Source organism: Lepisosteus oculatus, chromosome 1 (genome assembly GCF_040954835.1).
Source record: "Lepisosteus oculatus isolate fLepOcu1 chromosome 1, fLepOcu1.hap2, whole genome shotgun sequence".
Classification (NCBI taxonomy): Eukaryota; Metazoa; Chordata; class Actinopteri; order Semionotiformes; family Lepisosteidae; genus Lepisosteus; species Lepisosteus oculatus.
The window spans coordinates 32,509,805-32,522,003 of NC_090696.1; the positions used below are offsets into that span (position 1 = coordinate 32,509,805).

The 12,199-nt window shown below is 34.9% G+C and overlaps 1 protein-coding gene across 5 annotated transcripts in view; it reads right to left on the reverse strand.

Moving 5' to 3' along the window:
* The window catches only part of LOC102688566 (protein phosphatase 3 catalytic subunit alpha), a 166,405-nt gene that overhangs the window by 102,942 nt on the left and 51,264 nt on the right, over nt 1–12,199 (reverse strand). The window lies entirely within an intron of this gene.

Genomic DNA, 12,199 nt, shown 5'->3' on the forward strand with positions numbered 1-12,199 from the left:
CAATGTGAACAGAAGGGTAGAGGACACGATCTCCTCGAAACCTAATTTAAGGTGGATGAGGGTAGATTTTGTCTTGTAAGGTGCTTACGTCAGAAGAATTAAATCTAGTAAGCTTTGGGGTTGAACACAACAACTTGTTTCATGGACTCCTAATAAAGTACTGAAAAAACAGTGCCTCCATGAAACATCCAGGTGGGGGGCATTGGTGGTAGAGGAGCAGAGTCCTCATTACCTGCAAAGTGTTTTGAGTGTAGTGTCCAGAAAAGTGCTATATAGAAACCTACCTTGGTAATAAAAAGATAGGAACAAACCACCTAATTGACAATTTAGAAAACCTTATCTGATTATTCCTCCTAGCAACCATTGTTTCTAAGTAAATTTTTCCAGAGTCAAATAATATCTTTATTATTATTAAAAGTACATGTATCCTACACACAACACAATTCAGTTAATATCCATCCATTTTCTAACCGCTTTTTCAAAGCAGGGTTGAGGAGGAGTCTCACAACAGACAGGACGTCAGTCCTACCCAGAGCACACACAGACACAAGCACTAACACACTCCCACCAAGTCCAATTAACTTATTAGTATGTTTTTGGACTATGGGAAGAAACTGGAGAACCTGGAAAAATCTTACAGAAACACAGGGAGAACATATATACACCATGATCCAGAGAGCCCAGGTCCAGCATTGAACCCTGGGCCCCAGCATTGCGAGGAAGCAATGCTAACCTACAATATCCCCCACTGTGCTGCCTTTTATTAAGTAACCAATGAATTGCACACTGTTTTAATCTTTTTTTTTTTCATGAAAAAGCTCTGCAGGTCCCGAAGGCACCAATTCTTTACATCCTATAATGCTATTGTTCCAAATTAGCAAAACCTAGCTTTACAAAATGCAACAGACTCTTCTCAAGCCTTATAATCAAACTGATCATTTCATTCCAGTAATCATGTTAGTGAAAACTAAACATTAGAGTACATACAGCTGACCATGTATAATTAGACTAATTGTAGGTATTTCACATAGATATAAGGGCTCTGCTGGACATTTTCTCCTCTACTGTTGTCATTTGAATCATTAGCAATGCTTTCAGTGAAGAAAGATTCTATAAGAGCCTCCTTAGGGAATTAAATGCGAAAAATAAAATGACTTTAGTCTGCAGGATGTGTAATGCATTGTGAATGAAATTGTTATGCACCCTGAGTCTCCTGGTACACCTCTGACCTTTAAAGTGGGGTTTTCCTTTATCTCCTCACCACTGAGCTAACCTTTTTCAAAGGTTGTTTGGAAGAAAAGCTGTAAAATATTGCAGCAAAATGCAGCCATGTCCTGAGCCAAGAATCTGTCATATAGCTAAACTGTTTATGAGGCCTGCTCTTATGATCTCATCTAAAATCCTCTCTCACATTACAGACCATTTATCAAGCTATTGGAGAACTATTTAAAATTTGACTGAATTTACCCTTAACATATTTCGGAACCTTACCATGTAGTCAAATCATTTGTTTTTGTTGTGATTCTCTGTTTCTTAAAAAATATGTACTAAATCCCAATTCTCAAGAATGCACTTAATAAACAGTATTTGTCAAATGTATTATAAAAATTTACTTAACTGTGGTTACGGTACATGACAGCCTTTTCTGACTGGGAAACACAAATCGCCATACAGTTAAATTTTGAAATCACTAAATGTTACTTTCATAAAAAGATAATTACTTTTTAAAAATGTCTATATGGGTTAAAGCTTGTTGATCAACTGAAAGAAAGCAACAGCCACTGAACCAAATTTCAGCAAATTATTAGTTAAGTTGATTTGGTTTGCGAAGATAAATTATTTACATTCTACACTATGTCACCTGCTCTTGTAGCTTAAGACAACAACTTACATGACACTTCAACACCACCAAATTACTGTACAGGATTCTGTGTGCTGAGCTCAGTGTCATTTTCTATTATACAGTGTATAATAGCAGGAAAAAAAGCAAACACCATGGATTGAAAACTTATCCCTACAAACCAGAATTGTAAAATATCTTTTACATGCAAGTTTGCATTAGTTTAAAACCAGCAAATCATTTCACCCATTGTATACTTCATTTTTTAAATCTTGTTCATATTGTATCTGTTTGTTAAATCTAATTACTCCTGCTTTCAAAATGAAAAAGCAAAAATGAAAACACAAAATGTCCTCATGAGCTTTGTGAACACCTCCTAGTTATCTGTATACTTATCAGCTCCATTATTGCCTTACACTTTTTGAGAGTGATGAAGTTAAACAAATACAGTATATTTTCATATACGGTATTATAATTTTAAGCAGTTCACTTAAGAACCCAGTTTTCTGATGATCTGATCAATGGCTCATCTTTATCAGCAACTGTCTAAAAAGTAATGGGGACAATCTTTAGAACTTAGGACATTCTACGCCATAACGTTAGTTTAGAGTGTCCCATTACTATGGGTAAGAACAGCCTTTAGGTGCCACTACACTGCATTCTGACATACTGTAGGAGTCATCACCCAATGTCAACCTAGTAATGACCAGTCCATTTGAGCCAATCTTATCAAAACAACAAAGTAGTTGGTCTATTAATGGGTGTATCTTATAAGAACCTGAAATGTCTTGTAAGGACAGTTATAGTGAAAAGAAATATATAGACTAAGAGGCATTAAAGATAGAAAGGTGTGTTATGTTTTTAATGTCTTTCAGTATATATCGATATTCAAATATTTGCAATATTGTATAAAATTGTTATTGATAACAACACATTATATAAATATACAGTAATGTTTTTAACATGAAATTATTCATCTAGTAATACCTTCCTTGTTTTACTCATAAGTGGTGAATACCAAATACAGTAACCAGCAGATTTAGAAACAAAAAAACATAGCAAACAATGTACAGATTGGACAAGGTGTCTTTAAGAGCTAAGTCATATTTGTGATAAAAAGTTCAGGTGGGTAGCTGCGTCAGCATGCGTAGGCTGCAAAGGAACAAGTAATAGGTTTATTCCATGCTGAAAAAAAGAAGAAAGAGAACACAACGTTTCGGCCGTGGAGCCTTCTTCAGGTGACACCTGAAGGCCGAAACGTTGTGTTCTCTTTCTTCTTTTTTTCAGCATGGAATAAACCTATTACTTGTTCCTTTGTGATAAAAAGTCCAGATCACAAGGTTCAAATTTAGTCACGCCCATCAAATTAGCATTTTGTATAACCTCCTCTGGCATGGATTGCACTGGGCAAGAAGCGTCCTATAGTCTGCTATGAGATTTTGGTATGTCTGAGGTGAATTTTTGACTATTCCTCCAGGCAGAATTCCTTCATTCTTTAAGATCCTTTGGTTTCTGCTTGTGAAGTGACCTCTTCAGTTTGAACCACAAATGTTCCATTGGATTGAGGTCTGGAGATTGAGATTTCTTGATGAGAGTTTTAATTTGCATGCAGTTAACAACTTCTTTATTGACTTGGGTTTATGCGTTGGATCATTGTCATATTGGAATTTCCATCTTTAGCAAATTTGAGCTCCTTGGCAGGGATCAAGGCCTTTGACCAAAATGCCCTGGTACATGTTGGAGTTCAAGATTCCACCTTTCTTAACAAGGGGTCTAGGTGCAAAACAGCCACAGTGGGCATGCGTGTTTTTTACTACAATATTCTTTGAAGGTAGATAGCAATATCCACAAATTTTACAAAAGGTTTTCTGACATCACAGTAAATATAGACAAAATGGTACCACAAGCAGCAAGTTCTTAGCAACACACTTTTGTTCTAATTATATACTGTATACACAATGAGAGGCATTAAAATAACACTTTATGTCTCTTAACGTATATATACAGTATATAGACAGTACAATTATTATTTTTTTGACTGGAGTAATTTGAAAACCAAGTAAATTAAAGTAGAGAATGGCAACTTAAAATATGTATCAAAAATAGCAGAAAAAAATAATTATCTTCAAACTTCACATCTGTTTTTCTTAAGTGTTTATTACTAATTATCCATTCAGGTAAAATCAATGAGCAGATGGACTCATCTTCATATTAATTTACATTAGTCCTTGGATTTCAGTTACTGTGAATTACAGCATTATGTACTGTAAATATACTGTGTAGTATACAAAAAAAATGTTTTGTAGATTACAAAGCAAGACAGTGCCCACTTTGCATAATTTTATTTCATATTCTTCAGAATCCATGAGATAAAACCCTTTAATTTAAGACACGCGTTCCTGATTATATCCACTGAGGTAGTATAATTATTATATGTTATATAACTCTGTTTCCCTGACTCTCTTACTTTCATAAGCTTTCAATATCATTTACATTATAAAAAGTTAAGATATTAATATGCTAAGAGGATTCAACAAGTGCTATTGTGGTGAATAAATAATATTTCAAATAAAACATAACTACTTTCAATGTCACCTAAGATGGAAGGGGGGCATTAACAACAAAAGACTCATTGCATTATTAGTATTCTCTTCCACATCTACAACAAAAAATATTTTGAAGACTCCTAAAAAAAGCTACATTAGGGCTATATGTTTTATATGGTATAAAATGTTTTATTCATTTTACTGTAAAAATATGACAAGAATATCAGTAAAAACACAGAAAAATAGAAAAATGTATTAAAACCTTAGATGCTTACATAGTGCAATACCTTCCAAAACTAAAACAACAATGTGAAAATGGTGCTACTAGGGTCTGAATAAAGTTTGCAGGCATGACATATTTAATTAGTAATTAATATTTGTTATATACATACCGTTTAACAACTCCACTTATTAAAAAAAAAAAAGAAAGAAGTATATTGATAAGTAATGGAAAAGTCATGTTTGCATAAGTATTCAAGCCCTTTGCTGAGGAAAACCTCAACTGAGGTGCACAAAATCAGCATAACAAGCCACACAGTTAGTTGCGTGGTCTCTGTCTCTGTGCAATAACAATAGCTCTCATGATCTCAGAATAAAAACACCTGTCTCTCTGAGGTTTCTTGGTCAGAGAGAGAATTTCAGGGAATGGCTCAGCCACGAAGAATAAGGACGTTTCAAAGCAAATCGGAGACAAGGTAACCAAAAAGCAAGATCACAAAAAGGGTACAAAACAAAAGCTCTGAATATCCCTGTGACAACAAATCTATTCAATCATCAAAACATGGAAGGCACATCATCTCATCCAGACTGCCTCGATGCCATCTGTCCAAACTGAGCAGCCGGGCAAAGAGGGAACTAGTGAGGGATACCATTGAGGCTAACGATAACTTTCACAGAGTTCAATGCCAAAGATTAAAGAAAATGTCACCTCCAACAATCGGCAATATCCCAGTCACTTCAAAAAATTATCCAACCTGCAGTTTGCAGTAATACACTTGAGTGATCCTGCAAAAATGTAGCAATATGTTCTATAGTCAGATAAGATCAGATTGGAACTCTGGTGTAAATGCCAACTATTACACCTGGTACAGTACACGTCCAACACAACACATCTTGCAATTAATGCCATCTCCACAGTCAAGCATAGTGGTGAAAACTGCACCAAGCCAGTATAAAGTTGGTAGAGATTTAACCTAAAACACACTCATCTGTAATTGCTTCAATACGTGAATCCACCAAATACTGAGATCACATGTCTCAATACTTACGTAACCTATACATTTCAAGTTTTTTTTTCCCTTTAGTTATGGCTGACAAAACGTCACTTATGCATAGAAATGTTTAGACCGCGCATTCAGGTTCTAAATAAATATTAAGTTTAAAAAAATGTGTAAGCATCATTTTGTAACTTCTCCAACTGTGACAACATAGGAAGGACCTGAATTGTTTTTGCAAGGCATCTTACTGTATGAACAGTATGTGTGCTTACAGTATACTGAGCATCCAAATAAATTTATCATAACAACAGAATCACAAATACCAGGAACAATATAATCTTTTTTTGGAGCTGGTACGCTGGCATTATATTGACCAAACGTGTAAGTTAATCAATGGACATTTGTTATCAACGGGGTGTCTACTATGAAAGTCAAAATTAATAGGTTTATTCCATGCTGAAAAAAAGAAGAAAGAAAACACAACGTTTCGGCCGTGAAGCCTTCTTCAGGTGTGAGCAACGGTCGAAACGTTGTGTTTTCTTTCTTCTTTTTTTCAGCATGGAATAAACCTATTACTTGTTCCTTTGCAGCCTACGCATGCTGACATAGCTACCAACCTGAACTACTATGAAAGTCAGTCTAGTAACATGTGCTATATAGCCACCAAAGGAAGCAATGCAACATTACACTTGTTTGCTCCATGATACAGTTGCTGTCTTGGGGGATTCTGTCCCCTTCCTCTTACCTTTTCAACAGGGCTTCATTTTGAGCGAGTAGCCATGAAATAACTCATACTTTCTAATCTCACAAGAAAGTCACTGTTATGCATGCAGCATGAAGAAGACCTGCTGGAATGCTTTCACACTAAGAAGAGCTTGCAGGAAGGGCACCAAGAGAGCTCCCAGGATATGATGAGAATAATATTGTACAGTCAGGGTTCCATCAATCATAACAGGTGGAGTTCTACAGCAACTAAAAGCTCCTGCCAGACCATCACACTTGGACTTCCCAATAACTGATATGTTGAACTGTTGTAATCTCCATCCAAAATTTATATACTTCTTAAAACACATAAATAAAAGACATATAAGATACAATGTTATTATAACATATAAATAAAAAAATATGAATAAAAGTGTTCAGTTTCCTTTGGCGCTAATTATATATATTCATAAATGTAATCATCACAGCACAATGAGAACATATATGCTTATTTTCATGGGGTGGAGGAATACATTTAGAATTTGTGTGGGTTTCACACTGAAGAAAATAAGGTTACATCAAATTCTATCTGGTATAGGCAAGGGGAGCAAAAAAGGTGCATACTGTAAGGAGAGGCTGGATCGTTATAGAATTCAAGTGGTAAAATATAGAGCATATGAACTTCTGACAGAACAAGAGGTCGAACAGCTGTATGTTGCTTTGTTCTGGAATTGATACAATTTTTTTCAATAGGTGCAATGGAATTATTGTGTTAGCTAGCTAAAGCACAGAGTGGTAGGGGGAACAGGGGAGGCTGTCTGGGAGGCTCAGGTGTTTAAATAGATTACAGGTTATAACAGTTTGTTTGAGTAGTAGTATATGCTGGACTAGAATGGAGAATCCCTGTATGGTTTTTGGTTTGTACAGTACCCTGCAGGATTATTCATATTCCAGATGAAATAGGAACAAGAGCATTATATCACCTTTTAAAAGAAAGATCTCATAAAAACTAATGCTATTTATGTCATATATAATTCATTGGATTCCAAAATTTACAATAGTAACATTTAATTTACAAACCTGTAGTAACCCTGTGCTGACATGGATTACACTGGCATAATCTTTCTAGGTCATTTGTGAATAGCCCTTTTGAACCTGAAATGCAAATATTTGATTGGACTGAGGTCTGCAGATTCATATGGCCAGTCAAGAACAGTGGTTTTGTATGCAGGTAAAGCCAAGAACCAGTTACAGTGGGACTGGCACTAGAGGCACCCAGTGCACTCATAGAGATGTGCAAATGGACTAATTAATTGTAAATGATAGTTCAAAACTGGAATGGGGGAACTGTCATATGGGCTTTGGTGTGTACAGAAGAGTGTATTAAGGGACACAGGTATTAGGTTTAGGTGTCAGGAGAGATGACAGGAAAGCAGATATATAGTGTGTACTAGTCAAAAATAAAGTTTTATGCAATTGAACCATAATATGAGAAATTCTTCATTGTACTAAAAGGAACAGAATCACAGGCCACAATAACTGTCTTGACTAACTCAATGTCAGGGGTGTCCACTGATGTAGGAAGCCTCACAGGTAAACAGTATCAGAATTTAAAAAATGTTCTCTCTTAAATGTCTTCAATTCAGTTCTATTGTATGACTCATGCTAATTACCCAGTTAATTCAAACAGAAAAGGCAGCATAAGAGTGTAAATTCACCTCACTGCAAAATAAACTGATACTTCTCTTTGATTTCCTCCTCGAAATGACACTTATTAGCACAGCAAGTCAAAAGTATTGATATTCCAACAAAAATGAAATCTCTCAACAAATTCCCATTAATCTTTCACCTTTCTTTTTTTCTAGAGTTTAAATCTCTAGAGCACTCTCTGAAGACACATCGATTGCGGCCAACACAATACTGCCAAGTGGTGAATAAAGTGCAATGAACATGTCCCGCCATTATCACATGTACTGTACACTGCAATTAAATAATTTAAACATGGATCATATCCCTAAGTACTAATGTTAGATATACAAGAGAGAAAAACTAAGGACTAGTTCTGTTAAAAACAGTAAAAAATAGATAAGAACAAGAATGTATTTGTCTGAATGTACTGTCATAATACTTTCTGTAACATTTTACAAAAAAGTGACAATTTCTTGCATGAGTGCAGTTTCTGAAAAGGCAGTACTTAAATATAATTCAATCTTAATGAAACAGCTTTGCAATTTTTAGGAAGGTTTTTTCAGACAAAATATAAATTAAGACTGTCTTGTATCCCTGGGTCTCTGGGTTACATTCCAAGGGTAATATCCATAAAGAGTTCTCCATGTTTGCTCTGCTTTCCTCTCACAGTCCAAAGAAACACCGGCAGGCTAAATGGCTCCGGGAAAATTGTCCCTGGTGTGAGTGTGTGTGTGATCATGTCTGTGTATACTCAATGATGCACTGGTATCCTGCCTTCTGCCTGTTGCTAGCCAGGATAGGCTCTGGATGTTTGCGACCCTGTATTGGATAAAGTAGTTAGAAAATGGATCAATGGATAAATTAAGTCTACATCAGTTGATATGAAAAATGTACAATCATCCTGCAGTCTTTAAAGCCAAGATGATTTGTCATAAAGACAATCTTGGTATAACTTTGGGAGTGCTGAAAAAGTATCAGGAATGTATTATTACAGGACACATTCATCTGTTCTTCTGCTGGAAATGTCTGACAAATACGTTTCTCCACATCAGTTAAACATTCCCCCGTAGAATTCCTGCAATATCACTTCAATATCACTAGATGCGAGCTGATATCACCTGATGGGGGAGTATGACAGCTTTTAAAGTGAAACCAAGTTTTCCAGGTGCATGTCCAATCAAAATATGTGTGGCTTATGTTCAAGGGTGTATAGTTAAATAAAAATGACTAAAAAAGCAATTGAACATAAGAAAGGTTATAAGTGAGAGGAGGTTTTTCAGCCCATCTAACCCACTTGGTGCTTAGTACAATAATAGAATAGGAATGGATAATGGATTGAAATCCAACGACACTTCATTCCTACACTGATGTTTATCTTCTGTTTCCTAACATAATTTTCCACTTCACCACAACAGGCCAATTAGTAAGCAGCACAGGTGAAGCAGCATTAATGATATACTCAGTCCAACTTGGGAAGAAGTATTCTTCGATGAAACATCAGTTGAAAGATATAAATGATCTGATCTAACCAAATATCTATGCACTTCATAAATGCCTTGCAAAATGATCTAGATTTTTATGAACCAATTGAAAATCATCCTATTTGAAGGCATTCCACATTACTTTCAATGCCTTTTGGAAATCAAAGTCAGAAAGCCATAATAACACTAATTATGATAATGATCATCAACACCATCATTTTAGTTTAACACAGAAACAGTCTGTCCCTGAAGACTGTCTGAATAATGGTGCATAATTGTAACTAGCCAGGAATTAAGGCACTTTTTCCGTTAGTTATTCTTCCTTGACAATGCACTCTTTTCCCTTTTCTTCCTTTCTTGGAAATCCAGAACTCACTGCTTATTACTGCATAAGAGCCAAAGATGACAGAGTGAGATTGTGCTCCAATATGAACTCTTTCCTGTCCAAAGTGTTTACCGTACTAAAATGTATGAAAATGATTTATTTTGCTTTTAATCATCAAGAATGTTTGGTTACTGCACCTCTTAAAAGAATCTTAACTTATTCAGTCATTCAAAACTGGAATTTGATCAACTCTAGGCCCCAAATGAAATGGTTAATGTGTGCTATGCTTTTCCCAGCTACAAATGACTCTAATAATATGCAGGGATTCTCCTCTTTACACATGTACAGTATGAATCATCCCGAAGCACAGTGTGGGGTGCAAGTGTCAAGTGATATTCTCTGTGGTAGTCGTGACTCGGCTTTCAAAATAATACATATAAGATAAAAAGAAATGCAAGTTAACAAAGGTCCTTAAACCAATTTACTGTATAATTGTATTCACTGCAATCCTGCAAAGAGCTCTATATTTATTTTTGATAGCTTCCAGAAATAAACTAAAGACATTTAGCATAATAAAACAATCAAATGGTAAATTTTGAATGCTTAGGGGTGTTGTACTTTATTTGTAGAACTTGATAAAGTTATTTGCCAATTGATTCTGATGGGTGAGACGTAAACTAGCAATAGCGTCCAGTTCAACACTGTAAGCTTTGAATCATTGGATAGACAGAGGCTTCTTGGTAACTGACTGCCTATATACGGAAGAGTGTCGTCCCACAGCTACTCAAGACCTGCAGAGTCCAAAACTACAACTGCAGAACAGCACATCACAAAAAAATGCATTCTTTGCATTATTTGTATTGTTGTGCATCAGGATGATCTAGTGGAGAATAATAACAAGAATAAAACTAATGAATAATGAAAGCTATCATGGTGATATCATAAAACCAAATTTAAGAAAAACGTCTGCATCTCTGTTTTTTCCAGGTTGATCTTCACATTGTAGGATCATTGATTCTTCAATAAATACTGCAGCTAGCTCGGCCAGTAATCTATGAAAAAAATAAATGCAAGAACCTTTTATAGCACGCAGAAGACATAAAATTCAGTAAGTAGAAAATAAAGATGATATACAATACCCACAGTGCCAGGAGCAATGGAAATTCTGTTTATATAAATTTACTTTCTTACTATTATTACAAATATTTACTGTACAGATCGTTGATGTATTGTACTTTAAAGTGACAATAAAAGGTTAAATTGTCTGAATTATGCCCTTCTCTTTGTTGCTTTAATATAAAATACCTTCCTAGGACCATTTTTAAAACACAGTATACAAGGTGTATTTTTTGGATAAACACGCAGCATCATGTTTTTGTGCAAAACTGTATGGAATGCAGAACCTAACTATATCTAAGCCTCAATTATAGAAATAGGGTAAATGATAGAAATATAGTGAAAGAGCAGAACAATTGTTTTTTTAATTTTAAACATTGCTTGGCTGGGGATAAATGAATCATTAAAAAACTACAAACATTTGTTTTTAAATTAGGCATAGACTGTTTATGTTAAGAATGAAAAAAGACTTTTGAAAGGTAAATATTTGTTTACAAAGTACAGTATGTGCTTCACTAATAACATGCTAAATCTCTATTCAGGTAGTAGAAAAGCATGAAGGCCTGATATTTTCAGAAAAAGTCAGAAAAACCTGAACACATATTTTAGACTTAATGTAGTTAAAAGGTAAGCTTTTTTACACACCAGCAGAAAGAAATAAAAAAGCAATGTCCATTTAGAATCCATTTCAAGGCAGCTCCAAAACTAAATGTACCAGGTTATCAAGATAAATATTTAAGCACAATCATAAAATTGTATTTCACCAGAGCTGTAAACAAGCTTTAAAGGCATTTCAATTTTGTTTTTGAAAAGTTTTACATAAAGGTCAGTATTTAATCAGATACAAAACTCATGTTTATTTTAAAAAAGTTTCCATAAAAACTACAGTCTTACTTCTTTTTATTTCATAACTAGAAGGCAAAGCTATATTGTTATCAAATATTTTAAAACAATTGAAACATATGTTTTCTTTTGTGATTGAATGTCTATTACCACACAGGAAATGGAACATGCATAGGTATGAATGGGATATCCCTCAAAGCAAAAAATACATAAGCTTTCAAGTTATCCATACATTTAGCACTCCCTGAAAACACTGTTCCAGCCTCTGCACTGCCTATAATTGCTGAGGTTAATTTTCTGTAATTAACTGAGCAAAAATGAAACTGAGAGAATCAAAGCATATTATTAATTAACTACACTGAGACTGTAATGTCAAATCAACCAGCACACTTTGGCAGCGTTGACAGATGAATACATGTACATAGAGAGTTGGAAATACA